General features: G+C 41.3%; 1 long non-coding RNA gene across 1 annotated transcript; it reads left to right on the forward strand.

Moving 5' to 3' along the window:
- Window positions 1-325: 325 nt before the first annotated feature.
- On the forward strand, window positions 326-2,229 carry LOC146631268 (uncharacterized). Its single transcript, XR_014906267.1, has 4 exons — window positions 326-412; window positions 1,112-1,177; window positions 1,528-1,683; window positions 2,136-2,229. It is a non-coding gene; the product is annotated as an uncharacterized LOC146631268 (long non-coding RNA).
- Window positions 2,230-19,399: the final 17,170 nt, after the last annotated feature.

Here is a 19,399-nt window from a genome sequence, read left to right on the forward strand (position 1 = left end):
ATTATGGCTCCTACACAGCCATTCACACACACACTTAGTCTTTCTGTCCTCTGTATACACTCAAAAAAATGAATGAGGTGGATTGTTCAGTGTATATTAATTATTTATTTTCATTTTACTTAAAATATATGTTTTTGTTAAGTTAACATATGTTTTTCTAATCAAGTCTACGTAATTGTGTCTATTATTCAACGTACATAATACTAATGTGTTACTTGATCGCATAACATTTAAGTTAAGTCAATTAGGATCGATATACCTTGTATATCCACAAGGTGGCAGTAATGCAAAAACAGTTGTAATGAAACCGCGCAGAACAAGAAGGTTTCACGGCTTGTGCCTGCTCATGCACAAGACTTCAAATTTAACTGAAAAAGGCTGTTTTGGCGCCAAGCTGCTGTTTCTTTGAGAGGTAAGACCACTTTTTTCTTTGACTATGTTGTGTAGTATCTATATGTCCAGCATGGTTATATTTTGCGTTTGTCTTACAAGACATGTTATATCGTTTGCGTGTGCTTGTTTTACATTAGTTTTACTGGGTCCTGGACATGCTTATTTTGTGGACTGTGTAAGAAACGTTTTTATTGTTTTTTGTTTTATTAAGGGATTAGCTACAGGGGTTCATGGGGTTATTCTTTCAAGGGGTTATTTTTCCATTTGCTTTCTTGGGATTCCTTTTCTGTAATCCGAGAGTCGGAAATATCGAATAGGATAGCAAGGATAGCATAAAGTGACATTTAAAATCCAAAAAGTCAAGGGCGAAAGCCACTGTGACACCATTGTTCTGCTCTATCAGTAATCTGTATTATGTAAAAATGGTCTGTAAATACAGCATGTTTCCTAGCGGAGTTATACATATCAATGTAGTTATAAATTACAGTTTGTGAAAGTACACACTTACTTTTTTTAATAAAATTATTCAAGACATATGAGTGGACAGACAATGGAGGTCGACAGACCTGGTGATAATTGCTTCTATAGAAAGTTAGCACATGGCCGTGTCAATCTCTTGCTTTTCTTCTGAGTAGTATTTTATTTAGTTGTAATTCAAACAATAATTTGCTTCTTGAAATTAAGGAATTAATTTTTTTTTTTTCTTTATAAATCTCAGATCCTGCCTTTACCTGCTCCCTCCTATACTGATGTGGTGTATGTGGTATTGCTGAGCTTGTATGTGGTATGTGAACTGTTATACTTTTAAAAACAAAACTGTTTTATAAGTTAAGTTTTCTTTTGTGACCCATCCCATGCCCCTGTTATTTCTTCTCCACATCTGAACCATGGTAAAGGTTGCAGTTCAAGGGCCTGAGGCATGAAATTCTTTTCAGATCAGCTGTGATCAATATTTTTTGGAACTTGATAAATAACAATAAAAGCTGTAATGGCTCCATTAGCATTTTGTGTAAATGTTTGTGTTAAAATTATAGCTTTAATGAGGTCTTACTACATTAGTTTTAGTTTGTATATGTGTACATATAGTATGTATATTTACAGTACAGTATGTTGTGTTTGTTGACATATTTTCAGGTGGAAGCAGAATATGTGAGGATTACTACTGCTGCACATGTTCCAAGGCTTTTTACACAACTTGACCAATACACTGACCAGCTCATAAAAGTCTTCAAGAAAAAAGGAGGCGTTGCAGGGAAGAAAATTAGACAAACTTTGGCCCCAGCCACACAGGTGCGTTATTCTGTTGGTAGCAAAATATTATGGCTAATAAGATCATTTTCAAATTTAAACAGCTAGTGTATGGTAGCTGCACAGTGCACTTACATTTATATTAAGCAAGACAAAGTTTGGTACTCAAAACGTTGGAAAATTTAAATTACCTAAACATATGTAAAATCTGATCCCTTGATTTAGGTTAAACCAGAAGTGAATGTTTTTATGTTATGTTTTGAATGCAAAAAAGATGATGTATTAGTTTGTCTTTACCTCCATTATGGACATATATAATGTGGTGGAAACCCTGCCCAACAGGTTAACTATTCATGTCCATGTGATGATTAGTTGGTCTTGTGTACATGTCTATCTGTGCAGTGGATATGTCATTCATTTTGCGTATAATGTGAGTTTCTGTCATCCTAAAGTATATCTGTTTTCTCTTCCTGTATCTCTGCCACTCTCTACAGAAGGAAACCATTGAAAAGGGGAGGGAGTGTGTCCTCAGGGCACTACCTTTTTACCTGAATGAAGACCCAAGCATCCTCTTCAAAGAATAATTGGTTGGTAATTTTAGTTTAGTTTTTTATCTGTATTAAACCAAATTTTGAATAACTAATGTTGTTGCATGTTGTAATGTTGTTGTTGTTGTAATTTGCATGGAACCTGTTTAAATGTTTTGGGAAATCTTCTTGTATACCCAAACTATTTATATTTATCGTTGAATCTGTAGTCTAAAATAGTGGCGCACTGGGGTGCATGTTCCTAATATTGTGTTTACGTCATTAAAGGGTAGCTTTGGCCCTTTTTCTTTCTTTTTTTAAAACTGGATGCCATTTTTCTATGTTTTTGTGTCTAAGCTACAGCTGTTCAGAGGGAGCTGGAACAAATTACCCTTGCTATCTTTACCATCGAAAGAGCTGATGCCAGCACTCCTCCAGCCGATGTGGGTATAACCATCTAGTGTGTCCTGCATGACCTGGAAGACCTGGCCTCTGCATGTGCACTCTTAATGGGTGGGATATATGCACTGAATCTCAGTTAACCTCAAGACTGAAAGCTAAGAGACAATCAAAAGTATTGAGATTTAAAGGATTTAATTGAGAGATGATACTGCACCAGAAATGTTGAAGGGTGGTGTGTATATTAGCGTTCAAGGCATATTGTTATGAGGTGGAAATATGTTCATATTCAGTTTGTGTTACATTGTGTGCATTGTAAAGGTAATTGCAATACATACTAAAAATAAGGGTAAGTTAGGAGGTTGATCTGATATCCTCGTGTTGGTGTTGTTCCCAGATCATCATACTAAATGTTGTTCCAGGATCAACATTGCAAGTGACCAATCAGAATGTTGTGACGTCATACTTTTGCGACTTCGGGAAAAACCGGCGTAAAACAAAAAACTGTACTTAAGCTGCGTGAAACCGCCTCTGTCCGCCGATCAACTGACCCTAACCCTAACCGTAACCCTTTAATAAACAGTAAGCAGAATTGATATTGTCCTTGCAACATTGGAATTTCATAAATGCACGAATGGCTTGGAATAGAATAACGTCACAACAATGTGATTGGTCACTTGCAATGTTGAACCTGGAACAACATTTTCATGATGGTCTGGGAACAACACCAACACGAGGATATCAGATCATCCAAGTTGGGAATGCAGGATGAATGTATATTTTGTGGACTTTTAAAGACGAACAATTGTTTCCATGTTAAAATGTTTACATCTGAAGTTTTTTGCCCAAACACTGGTAAAATAAATGTTGACAGTGGCGAGTGTTAAATGGTTACTGCTGTGCTGTTGCAAAAAAACTGAACGCTGACAAGCTGTTTTATTGTTAGACCATAATGTTGGCATGTTTTGTTAAAGTTTTATTTGGGATGGTGATGTAATTTTCTTTGATTGCTAATATCAGTGGACTATTTATTATTATTATTATTATTATTATTATTATTATTATTATTATTATTGTTGTTGTTGTTGTTACATTTTTTTTTTTTTTTAAATTGTGGCTGTTGAGGTGGACACTTCACTTTGCATTGTTAAAGGAAAGCACTTCATTGGCATTGTGTTACTGGACTGACCCTAAGCAATCATTGCAAATAGCAACTTTGCTATCCATTTTAGACACTAAAAGAAAAAAACACTCACAGACCTTACTAGCATCACATGTGCATAACTCAAGTGTCATCTTATCAATGTGTTATGTGATCTTCAATGCGTTTTTTTTCTCTTCTATTTCTGGTAGATACAGACATTTAATTTAAAGTCTTGATGTTGCATCTGTCTTTATCGATCAGCGAACATGATGTACAAAGGCGCTGTCATCCCGTTGCTCCGTGTTTCAGCTGTTGAGGCACTTATTACACGGCTCTCCCTGACTGTCAGGCCACTGGAAGCTCTGTGAAGTGATCTCTTGCCAACAAAGCAAACACTTCACCAAGTGTACCATCTCCACGCTATTAAAAGCATTCGATCTGGGGGGAAGCATTTCATGTTCTCACAGTTGCTGCTCATAATTTGTCAGGCGCTTTGTAAAGGCTGCGACAAGCATGTTTAAATTTTAAACATTCTGCAGCAAGCGCCAGTCCTGAAAGGAGACTCTGCATTTTATTTCCATGATATTATGTGTCGCTCTCTGTTGCTTTGAAGTTTATATATAGGCTGGCTTCGCGAGTGAAATCAGACCACTGTCTCACACAGAACGAAATGCTAAAAGAGATAAAATCAAAGGTATGCGAGAGCTGTCACTCGCTTCACTGTAGTCCGACACATCCATGCCGTGCATCAGATGGAGAGAAACTTTTTTTTTTTTTTTAAAAACACACATATTGTTCCTCCTGATATTTTATTTATGTGAATGGAAGCCGCCCAGATGCTTGTTGATGGAACTGTCAGACAAAAGGAAAATGTGCAAATTGGCCAAACATGTTTGTGTAGTGCAATATTTATGGAGAGCTGTTGGAGCAAAGGCTTTCATGTGTGCTTTCATTGCTTCAGCAGGGCCAGGTGACGAGCGTGGACACAAACATCTTATTTTATTTTATTTTTTGAAAGAGTCGAGCTGAGCAGGAGGACAGAAACATGTCGAAAGCAGCAGCAGGGAGAAAAAAAAGAGTTCTCACAGGATGAGAGCATGTCAGGACGTGACTGTCACTTTCATTTCAGATCCAGTTTTTTAGAGTTTGTGCAAGTCAGTGAGCATGTTTGAGCTTCTCCACACGATCAAAACCTTCTATCTTAGAATATGTTGATTTACAGCTTTGGTGGTAATAAATGTTTACCTGCTAGTTGGCAAAACTCGACCTTTAATTCAGAAAGACTGTCAGAGGGGGCCAGAAAAGGATGAAAATACATCTTTTATTTTATTATACGAGTTACACTGAGTTCAAATAAATCTGTTTTTTTCACAGAAAAATAGCATTTCCATTCAGATATGTGTTTGGAAGCAAGATATAGTGCTTTATGGTACTTGGTCCATGCACCGGTCCCTCAAATTGATTAAGTTGTCCTGTACCCAACCCCAAAGTGTAATGTTTCCACCGCCATGCTTGACTGTGGGGATGGTGTTCCATTACTGTCACAGTCCTCGGAAGGAGACTGTTCACTGTGTGAACAACGGACCCAAACACGGACACAAACCTATAATTTAACAAAAGGCGAGCCGTTTAATAAGGCTGATCAAAAGGTACAAAACAATGCACAAGACGAACCAAGATGAGAATAAACAATAACCTAGACTGGGAAAACTAAACATTAACATACAAAACCCTAAACGTGAAACTTGGCGTGAAACAACAGACAACCTGCATGACAACAGGCCACATAAATACACGCGAGGGTGACGAGGGAAACACATGGGGAAACAACTGATACAAATGAACGTGATGCCACAACGGGAAACAAAACTAAACACACTGAACATGGAACGCAAGACTGTCAAAATAAAACAGGAAGCAGACAGATGTAGACCCCATGACAGATGGGGAAGACATGGAACGAGACACAAGGGGAAACATGTAAACAAGGAAGAGTGAGGGAGCGAGGGAACACGAGGGAGACTGAGATGCACAAAGGGTGGGGGACACTTAAACACAGGACTTGCACACTGAAAACATGACACTAACCAACATCGTGGGGGAGGAACCTAAACAGGGAACTCAAAAAGACCTAACTGAAGCTTAAACTACACAAATAGAACATAATAATACAAAAAGCCATGAAACCCAACATGTTGGGTCAAAGACCCCAAACCATGACAATTACTGCGTATTGTGTTACCATTGTTCTGTTGTTCTGCATTTGTTTCCCCAAACCAAACAATTCTGCTAAATTGAATTCAAAATCCTGCTCCTCACGTATAAGGGCTTAAATAATCAGGCCCCATCTTATCTTAATGACCTTGTAGTACCATATCACCCTATTAGAGCACTTCGCTCTCGCTCTGCAGGCCTACTTGTTGTTCCTAGAGTATTTAAAAGTAGAATGGGAGGCAGAGCCTTCAGTTTTCAGGCTTCTCTTCTGTGGAACCAGCTTCCAGTTTGGATTCAGGAGACAGACACTATCTCTACTTTTAAGATTAGGCTTCAAACTTTCCTTTTTGATAAAACATATAGTTAGGGCTGGACCAGGTGACCCTGAATCCTCCCTTAGTTATGCTGCAATAGGTTTAGGCTGCCGGAGGATTCCCATGATGCATTGAGTTTTTCTTCTTCTGTCACCTTTCTCACTCATTATGTGTTAATAGACCTCTCCGCACTGAATCATATCTGTTATTAACCTCTGTCTCTCTTCCACAGCATGTCTTTATCCTGTCTTCCTTCTCTCTCCCCAACCAATCACAGCAGATGGCCCCGCCCCTCCCTGAGCCTGGTTCTGCTGGAGGTTTCTTCCTGTTAAAAGGGAGTTTTTCCTTTTCACTGTCCCCAAAGTGCTGCTCATAGGGGGTCATATGATTGTTGGGTTTTTCCTCTGAATGCATTATTGTAGGGGCTACCTTACAATATAAAGTGCCTTGAGGCGACTGTTGTTGTGATTTGGCGCTGTATAAATAAAACTGAATTGAATTGCTATGATTTTCACTGCATGCTTCCCCTGATGCCCAAATTGGCCAGACTAGGTTCATTATCTAAACCTTGCATTCTTTTTCTGCCTGACTTTCAGTCGCATTTAACATTATATGTAATCTAACATTTGAACCACTGTTTGGTAGCCAAAAAGTTAGCAATTGCTATGGCTAGCTATGTTACATTACACATAAATTCCTAATTTTGGAAGATCAAAGTCACTGAGTTTGGATAAATTTGCCTGCTATCCATCCACAACAGTATTTGGCCATGTGTACCGAAACAAGCAAAAAGGCAGAGTAATGAAAATGAAAGCGACAGGCACATCCTGACACGCTTTCAGTCTTTTTTCTCTGCATTTGTTCTGGTTTTGAACAGCTCTCCTGCGCTCACAGCCACCGTCTGGCCCTCCTGAAGCAGTCAAAGCACACATGAAAGCCTTTACCCCAGCAGTCAGGCCAAGGCAGAAAAGTTGAGCAAAGAGCAGTCCTGAAAAGGTGACATTTTGGAGATGGAGTTTTTCGCACAGCAGTGCAGATGTTTGCGTGGGTATGTGTGTTTGTGATGACATCCTGGGTGTGGGACAGCCTGAGGCTTTGGGGGGTCGTTGAGGAATCTGGACCTCTCTGCTAGCCCGGCTGTCAGTCATGGCTGCTTCCAGCTCCATAAATAAAGGATGGTGCATCCACCCCAGCTGCTCTCTCGCTCCCTCTCTCAGTGCTGAGCGGATGCCTGGAGTCGCAGGGCCTCATACGCACTGCTTGTCATTTTAAGTGCGTAAGGGGGTAAGAAAACCCAGAGCTGGCTGCTGTGGTGATTCCACATACTTCATAACCACTGAGTAAACACCAAGCTGCTAGCCCGTGACTCCGGATGCTCAACCACATCCTGAAATGAATGATACGGCCTCACGGGACGCACAGCGCAGGAGGTATCTCCTAAGGTTGCTCTTTTTGTATTTGTTATTTTTGTCTGTGTCACGCATGGCTAGTTATCTGGGGCCAATCATGGCTTTCGGCTCTGCTGGCTTCCCATAAGAGCAGATTTAAAATGATTGTTTTAATTTTAATCACACTCGTAATAGCCGCTGCATTCGCTAAGCAAATAATGTCGCAATCAAATAAATTGGATTTTCTTCCACCTGATGTACCACTGGCCGACTGTGGAGCTGCACGCCGTGCTGCACGTGGCTTTGATTTACAACCGAGGGAGGGGGCAGGGTGGAGGCATGTGTGGAGCGAGAGCAGAAACACAGCCTGCCTGGGGATTGTTTCTGGTCACTGGTTCAGGTCCCAGGCTGCTGACACCCTCTGTCAAGTTGTTGAGATGCAGTGAGAGATGCAGCAAACACAGATCCTCTCTCCTTTTCACTCACACACACACACACACACACACACACACACACACACACACACACACACACACACACACAAAGAGTTTTAAAGCTTCTCTCTCTAAGCCTGTCCTTTTCTCTTTATCTTGTCCTGCGTGTTGGTGCATTTGCATGTGCTGCTGCTTACCGACAAGATTACTAGGCAAGGGGAGTAGTGTGATCTTACAGTGCAGCAGTGTTCATGCTGCCTGTTTCTCTAATCCTACTCGAATACTTCCACACTGCAAAATTAGAGGTCATTAAAAAACAATGCTAAAGAAATACACACATTTTAAGACTTCACCAGGTTTACTTTGTTCTATCAAAAACTTTCATTTCATTTTCATCAATCAGATTTTCTCTATATTTATAATAATAATAATAATAATAATGGATTGCATTTATATAGCGCTTTTTCGAGACCCTCAAAGCGCTTTACAATTCCACTATTCATTCACTCTCACATTCACACACTGGTGGAGGCAGCTACGGTTGTAGCCACAGCTGCCCTGGGGCAGACTGACAGAAGCGAGGCTGCCATATCGCACCATCGGCCCCTCTGGCCAACACCAGTAGGCGGTAGGTGAAGTGTCTTGCCCAAGTATATATTAGTATATGTGTATATTAGTACACATTTTTGTTAAAAATCTACCTATATTGTATTCTTACTCAGGTTACCATATCTGTGTAGCTAGTTAGTTAGAAATGCATATAGGGGTGATAATCTGATGAGTCCGTTCTCTTCCACCTTTACCAGCGGTGCTTTGTGGGACAAAGTGAGCAGCTACCGCTAACTAAATAAAAGAAACATGAAGAGGATTCAAAGCAGCAGCTTGGACATTCACACCTGCTGTCACAGAGTGGGGCTGCTGGCTATGACATCCTACCAGAAAGCCCTGCTATGAGGGGTGTCTCTGGGGAAATGTTATGCACGCAGGTTATTGGCTTTGCAACTGCTGGTGCAGCCACTTGCATCACTTGCAAGTTAGAACATCCCATCCATGATCTCATATTTATTGACTCGCAAATAATAAAAGTTGGCTGTTGATCTCTCAGTACATGAACAGTGTCGCATCTTTCCTGGTCTGGATTTTCAGATTTGCAGATAAACGCAGAATAAGTCGATCATCTAAGCAGACAGTTTTCTTAGAATCTACAGTAGTGGAATTTATTTAAAAACAAAGTAACAACAGAAACTGATAGTAAAACTGCCAAAGTGCACAAGATAAAACACTTATGTCATGTATTGAAGTTAAATGGCACACCTGGCTAAAATACATTAACCCCCTACTGCATGACTTTTTAATTTTTTGGGAAAAAAATATTTCTCCCTATTTTGGGGGAGCTTTAGGGTCTCTAATAATATATCAATCATAAAATTTGACACCCTGCCCCCCCCAAAACAGATATTGGTTTGTTGCTTCAAGGCAACACTGTGCGACAAGGGTAGTAAAATGCCAAGTTATTCTATAATAAGTTGTATTAGTACAACAACGATGAACAAATAAATAAATGGTAAAAATGGTAAATGGCCTGTATTTATATAGCGCTTTACTAGTCCCTAAGGACCCCAAAGCGCTTTACATATCCAGTCATCCACCCATTCACACACTGGTGATGGCAAGCTACATTGTAGCCACAGCCACCCTGGGGCGCACTGACAGAGGCGAGGCTGCCGGACACTGGCGCCACCGGGCCCTCTGACCACCACCAGTAGGCAACGGGTGAAGTGTCTTGCCCAAGGACACAACGACCGAGACTGTCCAAGCCGGGGCTCGAACCGGCAACCTTCCGATTACAAGGCGAACTCCCAACTCTTGAGCCACGATCGCCCCATCAACAAATAAACAACGTAAACATTTCACAGAACAATAAAACACCAAAATACATCAAACATTGACCCTACCCATCACAGGTCCCTGCCTGAAACTTACCCTAGCCCAGACTCAAGCCTTCACCCTAAAATTGAATGATTTACCTTGCAATTTGTCCCCATAAAGTAGGCGAGACCTCACAATGGGAGTGTGTAAACAAATTTGTGCCCCCACAACAATAAGTAATACACGTCCACGCACGCACGCACGCACGCACGCACGCACACACACACACACACACACACACACACACACACACAGAGCAAAATTGGTATGGTCCAGATCTGGCCCATACAATGTGCTTACACATGGCCCACATACCGCAAAGAATGACGGCCCTTTGGTGGCCCAGACCTGGTTTGCCAGAGGTGGCCCACACATGGGCCAGCACAAGGCCAGTTTCAGACACACTGGTGGTCCTGTGCAGGCCCATGTGTGGATTACTTCTGGCAAACCTGATCTGGGCCACCAAAGGGCCGTCATTCATTGCGGTATGTGGGCAGTCTGTAGGTGGTGTGCAGCCACGGGCCAGTTGTAGACACACTGCTGGCCCTGTGCTGGCCCAGAATGGTTTCAGCTCTAGCCCCAGATGTCAGCCTAATGTGTACCTTAATCAAGCCATGCAATAACAACATGTGCCAGAACATGCAAAAGTAACATGCCGAAACTCTGTTCAGACAGTGGCCTGTATTTATATAGCGCTTTTCTAGTCCCTAAGGACCCCAAAGCGCTTTACATATCCAGTCATCCACCCATTCACACACTGGTGATGGTAAGCTACATTGTAGCCACAGCCACCTTGGGGCGCACTGACAGAGGCGAGGCTGCCGGACACTGGCGCCACCAGTAGGCAACGGGTGAAGTGTCTTGCCCAAGGACACAACGACCGAGACTGTCCAAGCCGGGGCTCGAACCGGCAACTTTCCGATTACAAGGCGAACTCCCAACTCTTGAGCCACGATCGTGTATCTATACATTTTTGCTTAACTGAGTGCTTCCTAACTACATTCATACACATTCACACTCTTGACATGCAGACTGGAGGAGGCAGGGATCGAACCGCTAACCTTCCGATCAGTTTGTAACCTGTTCTACCACCTGAGATATGGCATGCCATCGCATAAACAGTGGCGTCATTGCCAGACCTGGCACACATCTGGTTGACATACACTCTGCCAAAACACCAGTCAGTCAGAAGTGCCAGCAAAAAAAAAAAAGAAGTACCAGCCTGATACCAGATCCTGGCCAGACCTGCTTGCTATGTGGGCACTAGCACACACAGTTACTTTACCAACTGACCCCTGAGCTCCTAAGTGTTCTGTAAACCTCATTCAGGGATCTACTCCTCTACTTCAAAGTCACTCCCTGAAAGCTCACTGTCCTCACTGTCTGAGGACAGAAAGTGCACATTCCCTTGGTTTCCTTCCATAAAAGGTATTTACATCCATGTCCTGTAATTATGAGTAGATTGTAAAGTAAAAAACATTGACTATGATCATATAAATGCACACAAACACATCTCTAGACTCATATGCAAATGAATTATATTGCCTGAAAAAAATTGGGCTAACTGCGCAGTGTTGCCTTGAGGCAACGAATGAAAATTAACAGTTTTACTGTATAAATAAATTTTAAAAAGTAGAACAAACAATCAAATATGCTTCTTAACATATTCATGTACATACAAGTATTTTTTAATATACATTTATTTCACTTTATAATAATAATGGATTGGATTTATATAGCGCTTTTCAAGGCACCCAAAGCGCTTTACAATTCCACTATTCATTCACTCTCACACACTGGTGGAGGCAAGCTATGGTTGTAGCTACAGCTGCCCTGGGGAAGGCTGCCATATCGCACCATTGGCCCCTCTGGCCAACACCAGTAGGCGGTAGGGTAAAGTGTCTTGCCCAAGGACACAACGACGAGGATCGAACCGGCGACTTTCTGGTCACAGTACGCTTCCCAACCCCCTGAGCCACGGTCGCCCATTTAAACATGTAAAATAGTGATCTTTATCTTGCCTCCTAATGGAGATGTCCCTCATGTAGTGCAGCTTGCAGAAAGGGGTCCTCCCCCCCAAAATGAAAGTCACACCACCTTCAACTCATCATTTTATTGGAAAGAGATGTGTCTGGTAGCATTATTTGAAAAAAAAAAAGTAGTTTTTTTTTGAAGGGCCAGTGTAAGGCATGAAAATGTGGTTTGTTGCCTCAGGGCAACGCTATGCTGTAGGGTTAAGTAAAAGGGGGATTTAATTCTGCCACTTTAATATAGTGTTTAATGCTTTGTTACCTTCGATTGGGTGTGAAGAGGAAAACGGGGTCTGGGGTGTGTGGCTGCAATTTTCCATCAGGCTCCTGAGCCTACCTGGGATCCGCCCCTGGGCAGGGCCACCTCCTCCTCCAGTTCCTCACACCTGGAGCTGATTGCAGGCAATCAAGCCAGAGTAATTTAAGCCTCACGCTGACGTTCATTCACCGCTGGTTTGTCATCAACCCATTTTGGTAGCCGGCTCTCATGTTTCAAGCTCTCTTTGCGATTGACCTTGTTAACCATAGATTTTCCTGGATTCACCTTGTCTCAAACCTCTGGCTCACGCTCCACTCTCAGACTCAGGATACCAAGCCACCATTTTGGAAATCACTCTGTGCCTCACCTGCCTGCTCTCCTGCCACTGCACTCAATCATAAACCTACGGTCAGCCTTTCCACACTGCTCAGCTCATTCATGTCACCCTCCTGTCATCGCTCTTTTCCTCCTCCTGCACTGTGACTGCTTACTGCCCTGTTCCAGCATCTAAGGCCCCTCTTCCCCACTCTAGATCCAAGTTCCCCTAGCCACATTACCCAGGCCACGCCACATCAAGTCCTGTGTTTCATTACTTTTTTTCCTTTCTGCACCTGAGTCCAGTTTTGGTACTGACCACTCGGTCCCATGACATTATCGTTCATATTAATTTCATTTTTCTGAATCTTATGAATGTATGTTAAATATTCTTGGAAAAACATGTATGTCTTCAAATTTTTAACTTGTTTAGTTGAAGCTCATAATTACAAACATTATATTGAGCAGTAATAACCAATAACAGTCCGCACAAAATGTGAGAGGTTTTTAAACACCTCGTGTGTATATTCTTAATATGCATACATACTATACTGTATACTCTATACTGTCATCAAATTACTATAGCACAGATATTTCATTCATAGTTGGTTTACTGCATGTTTATGCTTCTCATTAGGTTCTGTTTCTACTCTCTACCCTGTTATGTATATTTTATTTTAATATTACTTGTACATACCGCTGATAACACCAACTCTTACTTATTACTTTGTAAATTACATGTAATTTTCTCATTATGAAGTTCCACCATAAAACTAAATAATAATGATGTCCCATGTCTCTTCAGTGAAGTAAAAGGAAATTCATATTGTTAAGTCAAAATATTCAAGTGATTATTCATCAAAAAGAAAGAAAGAGAAAACTGAGAAGAGTCCAGCGTTTGTACTCTAATTAAAGATGTGTCGCTCGATGAAATCTGACATTCCCTCAGCTCTTCATTTGAGCCTCGCAGCTGCTGTTCTCCACCTCCAGGGGGCAGCGACACCCTCTCTCTCTGCTGCTGCGCCTTCATCAGCATGCTGCAGGAGCCCTGTGCACCCACCACCTCTCGCCGTGCCCACTGTAAAGGGAGACGTGGCTTACAGTGCTGAATTCATTAACCTTTTCGCCGCTCCCACTGGCAACCATTGGAAGTAACCCCTCAGCACTTGGAACAGTTTAGCGAAAAAAGGGCTGCGGAGGGGAGAAAAAGGGGGCAGGACCCCATTTGTTCTTATCTAAAAAAATGTCAACCACATCAGGTGGTTAGTTATTCAGAGACGCAAGGCGTGTTTACGGGTGCAACGCACAATCATAGGCCGTCTGAAGGTTGACACCGCATGCTGTCAGACAGGCGGCAAATTTTGGATGAAACTTATAATTGTCTCACTCGAGACCGTCTGATTGGCTCTCTGCACTTGTGAGCGAGCTTTCAGTAGCTGTTTGTGTCAGTGTGACCAGTGTACTCGGGCGTCAAGACGAAGCTTCGAGCACAAGAAAGCTCACATTCACAGCGTCGTCCTGCTGCAGATAAAAACAGCATTTTATCCAAATTAAAGCTCAAACTGAAGAGAACTGAATATGCACTGGAATGGCTCCAAAACGAATCTATAAGGTTTCACTCAGTCTTGCCACATTGAATTTTTTTAAACGTGCAATAGGATTTTCAACCACCATGCACAACCACCAATCCCTTCATCCATCCCCATCCTCACCTCAAAAATCTTAAACTTGTCATCGTAAACCTTTTATTTCCTGCTCTTGTTCCTGGCTTCAGTAGCCTTAACTTTGACATTTAAAGATGTAAAATAGTATTTTTTAATACTTTAAAACATTCTGATATTAACTGAAGCTATAAACCGAATGAGCAAGAGGAGCTTATTTACCACTTTCAACATCACAGCAAAGAGCCACTGAATCACAGCTAACTGCATCCACACACACGATGGATAATTAACCCATCTGTAATCATTAGTGGACAGGTAACACAGCTTTACATTTGCAGTTGCTCTCCATTTGTTTCTCAAACATTTCTTAAACAGTTTTATGTGTAATTAAAGGTAACTGTACGCTAATAAGAGGTTAGATTAGAATGTAGCGTTAAATAATCCCCGGTGCTTTGGCTCAACTTGCAACAACAATCTACTTGTTCAGTCTGATGTCATTAAACATTTCATGGTCCAAACACTCCTGTATGGGATTTCCGACTCTTTTTAGAGAACCGGCTCTTTCGGCTCTGAACCGGCTCTTCAGGTTGTTTTGTTGCTTTAATTAATTTATTATTAACAATAAAATAAAATTATGCACAAAAGGAATTACTAATGTTAAAAAAAAGTGGTTTTATTTATATATGTTTATATATAAATATATGTGGTGGCCCCTAGAGACAAAACACGTACAAACTCCACAACACATTTCTAGCATTAACTGAACTTCCAAAACAGCTACCTAAATCACTTAAACTACACAATTGAAAGCACATGTGTATTGTTTGTGTATTTATACACAAGCACTCATATATATATTCAATTAATTATTACCTGTTACTACCACACACCAAATCCGGTCGTTGGTACTTGCTGGCTTGTGTAGCCACGAGGTAACAAAAGCTCAACACTGCCCCTAGCATCCTGGAGCACTTCTGTTGTGTTTTGTACGTGCTTCAGAGTTTGTACGTGCTTTGTCTCTAGCGGCCACCGTAAATATACTTTTATTTATTCACTCCACATAAAATGTAATAAATAAATCATAAAATACAAAAAAACAACTATTCACATTTCAACTTTTTCCTTTTAAACAAATTTAAAGTGAAACAACACAAAACACTGCAAACCACAACACAATTAAATATAAATTAAAATATGAAAACAAAAAGAAGATGCACATTCTCTGTCATATGGACCTGCATGAATAAACTTTCTGAATCCTTTATCATCTGCAACTGAAAATGGTTGTGGATGATTACTATACCTTTCTAATGTGACGTTGTTGTCCCTGGCTCTCTCTCTCCCTCCCGCTCTGTTCCTGTGCTACTGCGACTGTAACTACCGCCCCGCCCCCCTCTTCCCAGCACAAGACTCGCGTGCGGGGTGAAGCGGAAAAAAAGTGCGAGAGAGAGAGAGGGCGAGAGAAAGAAAACAAACAAAAAACCACAGCTCGCGATAAGGAGTCGTTCACGTCAAAGATCCGGCTCTAAGAGCCATTTCGTTCGCGACCGACACATCACTACTCCTTTAGCTTTCAAAACCAACTCTGAGAGTTTCAAACATTAAAAAGATGAATGTGGCTGTCCTCTCAAGTGTTTAACATCCAGGCATCCATGAACAAGAGAGATTTAAATGAGATTTGTCCCAATTACAAGTTAGCATGAAGTTATTCTATTTAAAGACAATATATCACGTTCTGAGTATTTGTAAAAATCATATAGCACCTCTATCATTCTGGATGTAAACCTGGAGAGAAAACTAAACTGCAGTGATGTTTGAAGAGTTGGCGAAGAGCTACGGTATTAGCACATTAGCAGTGGGAACACAAATAGGATGAGTGTTTAACTGTTCTCGATATAAATTAATGTTGAGAGTCCTTGACAAGCAGAAACAAATGGCATCATGCAGGGAGAAGATGCTGAAACCAGACCAACTGCAGCCAAGAGAACATCTGACATGATTCATCTACAACATGAGGTCAGTCATAAACATGTTGCTGTGTTGTTTGGATTGCTCACCGTGAAACAGACCCGATGCAAAGCATAATATCCACACTAAAATCGTAGTTGGCTCATGAGTGAATCTTTTCATGGTGTCCTGGACAAATATCTGGTGTCTGGAACACTGTGAGCTCATGGGCTGTCGTGTACACTGCGAGTGTTTCAAAACTGAAGGCCTGCTACATGTAAACACTGATAATAAAAAGCTGGAGAGGCCAAGAATGGTGACTGAATGGTTGGTTGGGGGCCATGTCGAAGAAAGAACTGCAGAACTCCGTCCATTGGCTGGGGCCCCTGTTGGAGAAGCAACCACACTGCAGCCTTCCTTTGTCTCCTAATGGTAAAAAATGTAGCTAAACTATTCAAATTAATATCACTAGAAGTGCCTTTATGAGCAAATCCTTAATTATATATTTATAGCCTATATTTCTAATATAGACTAATGGGGTAGCTAAAGCTCTTTGAAATACACAAAATGCTGCCCCCTGGTGGCGAAAGCGTAGTTAAATTCTGCAGAGGGTAATTATAAAAGAGCCTTGACACTGGGCTGTCACAGTCTCATTTCTATTTAGTTACAGACTCCAATGCTGGGTTCCCAGAGGCCAGAGAACCGAAGATACACTGCAGCACAAATATTACATTAAAAGATCCACAAAGCTGACAGAATTCAGTTTCAGTGTGAAGCGACGTCCGTGTGAATCCATCCTACAGGCGCCGAAGTCTGCCAGAGAATTAAAGGGGAGACAGCCCTGAGATCAAAAGAATTAAAGCTGGTACAGGAGGATGTGAGAGTCTCCTGTGAAGGCAGGGTAATACGGGAGACGGTTAGGCAGAGAGGAGGATCAAAAAAATGAAGTGACGAAGGTGGGGTAGAAGAAGTTTGAGCTGAGAAAGTTCCAAAGGCCGGTGTGAGAACTAATGGGGAGGAACCGATGTGACAGGGAAGGTTTTAATGAGCAAGAATGAGAAGGGAGATGAAGGTGAAGTTGAGGGTAAAAGGGTAGCTGGTCAGTGTGTGAACATGACTTTAAGGTCCAGGAAATGTGTTTAAAGAAGGAGTCCCCCACCCCCCACCCCCCGACCAAAGAAAATGGAGATAAAAGTAAAAAAAATACATTAAGGTAAAAAAATTCATATTTATTCATTGACAGAGCGTCACTGTTACTTTTGTCACTACTTGACAACAAAAATGAGACCAAAAGAAATTTTGAAGAAAGGTTGTTTTTTTGTTAACAAATAGAAGTGAGTGTTACGACAAGAAAAAATCGACATCACAAACTCATGTAACTGAAAATGCTTCCAGGACATTTCACCTAATGCAAACGGGTCAGTGTCAGGGTCTCTTAGCCCAGCGGTCCCCAACTTTTTTTGCGCCACGGACCGGTTTATGCCCGACAATATTTTCACGGACCAGCCTTTAAGGTGTCGCGGATAAATACAACAAAATCAAACTAGTACCGGTACCGAAAAAAAGAAGATTTATTCATAACACACATGAAAAGACCCAGGAAAACCACGTTAACGATAAAAACGATAACAAAATAACGCTGAAAACCGATAAAAACCCTGAAAACCACACATTTCACACCTGAGCCTCAACTCTCGCGGCCCGGTACCGGTCCGAGGCCCGGGGGTTGGGGACCGCTGCCTTAGCCAACATCATGTAGCATAAAATCACACGTGAAAAGGAGAAAAAAACCTGCAGTTCCTCAACTGGACACTAGCTGGCTCCTCATAGATTCCTCATAGATGCTTATTTTTATAGCTTGCTCTCTAAGCATCAAGCTTTCATTAGTTCAATAATCACGTGAAACTATAAGTAAGAACCAGAGTCACAGTTTTGCACTTTTAAGTTTACAATTTTAGATTTCAGAGTATATTCAGTATATATTTTTCATTTTAGTTTTTATTTCCCTGAAAAATATTTTCACTAATTTCAGTCTTTTTTTCTTTTTTCCTGTGAATCGATTTATTTGACTTTAATTTAGTTTAAGGAGGATTCTCAGTGTTTTAAGCTTCAGCACTCTCACCTCTCCTTCAGCTCGAAGCGTATTGGGGATGCATTGCTTCGTCTTGGTGCTTGCACAGAAAATTAAGAGAAAAATATAAAATAAAGTGGAGAATAAAAACGGCCCCACACAGGAGTTGAACTAACGTCTCCTGGGTTTGAATCTTTTTGAGTATGCCTCCACTTTGCTTTTATCCTGCAAGTGAACATTTGTGAATTAATATTATTTTTATTAGAAAGGCAAACGGTAAGTAGACCAGTACTAACACAGTGCTGTTCTACTCATTTCTCATCACAAGTTTTAGTCACCCAAACACATCCACACAGTGTTTTTATTTATACCTAAGAATTAATTTCTAACATTCACGCTCAGACAGATGCATCGCAGCAACTCGGGCCCGAGGATACTTGCACAGTTGGACAGGAGGAGATCGGGATCGATTCACCAAACTTACAGTTGGTCGACGACCTGCTCCACCATCTGAGTCACAGCCACCCCCAAAAAGACAATGTGTTTTCCTCCAAAAGTAACCGAGAATGCAGTTGTGTTGTATGAAAACACAATTTATATCACACCAGCAGAGGAGCTGGCTGCCAGCATTACAGGCACTTTCTATTTCTTGGACAGCAGCAGTTTTCAGAGAGTGCTTCTTGACTGACAGGTCAACCACACCCTTAATTGGTGGAGAACTCCCCGGTGTCCAATTTAAGCAACTCCTGCTCTCTGTACTGTCTGCCATCACTGTGCAGCTCAGGTGGGAGTCTTGTCAAGGAGCTACTGATCCCTCTTCAGCACTCTGCTCAGAGTCAATCACACACATATTACAATTTTAATCCACTCCTACTACACTGTATAGAACAAGAAAAAAAAATCTGCTGATTTGGCAGTTTTATTTTCATTTTCTCTCTTTTTTTGGCCAGAACAATATAAAACTGCAGATGTACGATGGACATTGGGCGCTGTTCAAAAATTCGAACTAACTGTGCATCAATCCAGAACCCAGAACAGCTTCATTTATAAAACTGCACAGCAGCAACAAGCATTGCTATGGTTCTGTGCAATTACTATATAAGAGACTTTAACAAGATGGCTA

The sequence above is a fragment of the Diplotaxodon limnothrissa genome, linkage group LG6 (genome assembly GCF_057381915.1).
Source record: "Diplotaxodon limnothrissa isolate DT_005_m linkage group LG6, D_limnothrissa_male_GT1.1, whole genome shotgun sequence".
In the NCBI taxonomy this organism is placed as follows: domain Eukaryota; kingdom Metazoa; phylum Chordata; class Actinopteri; order Cichliformes; family Cichlidae; genus Diplotaxodon; species Diplotaxodon limnothrissa.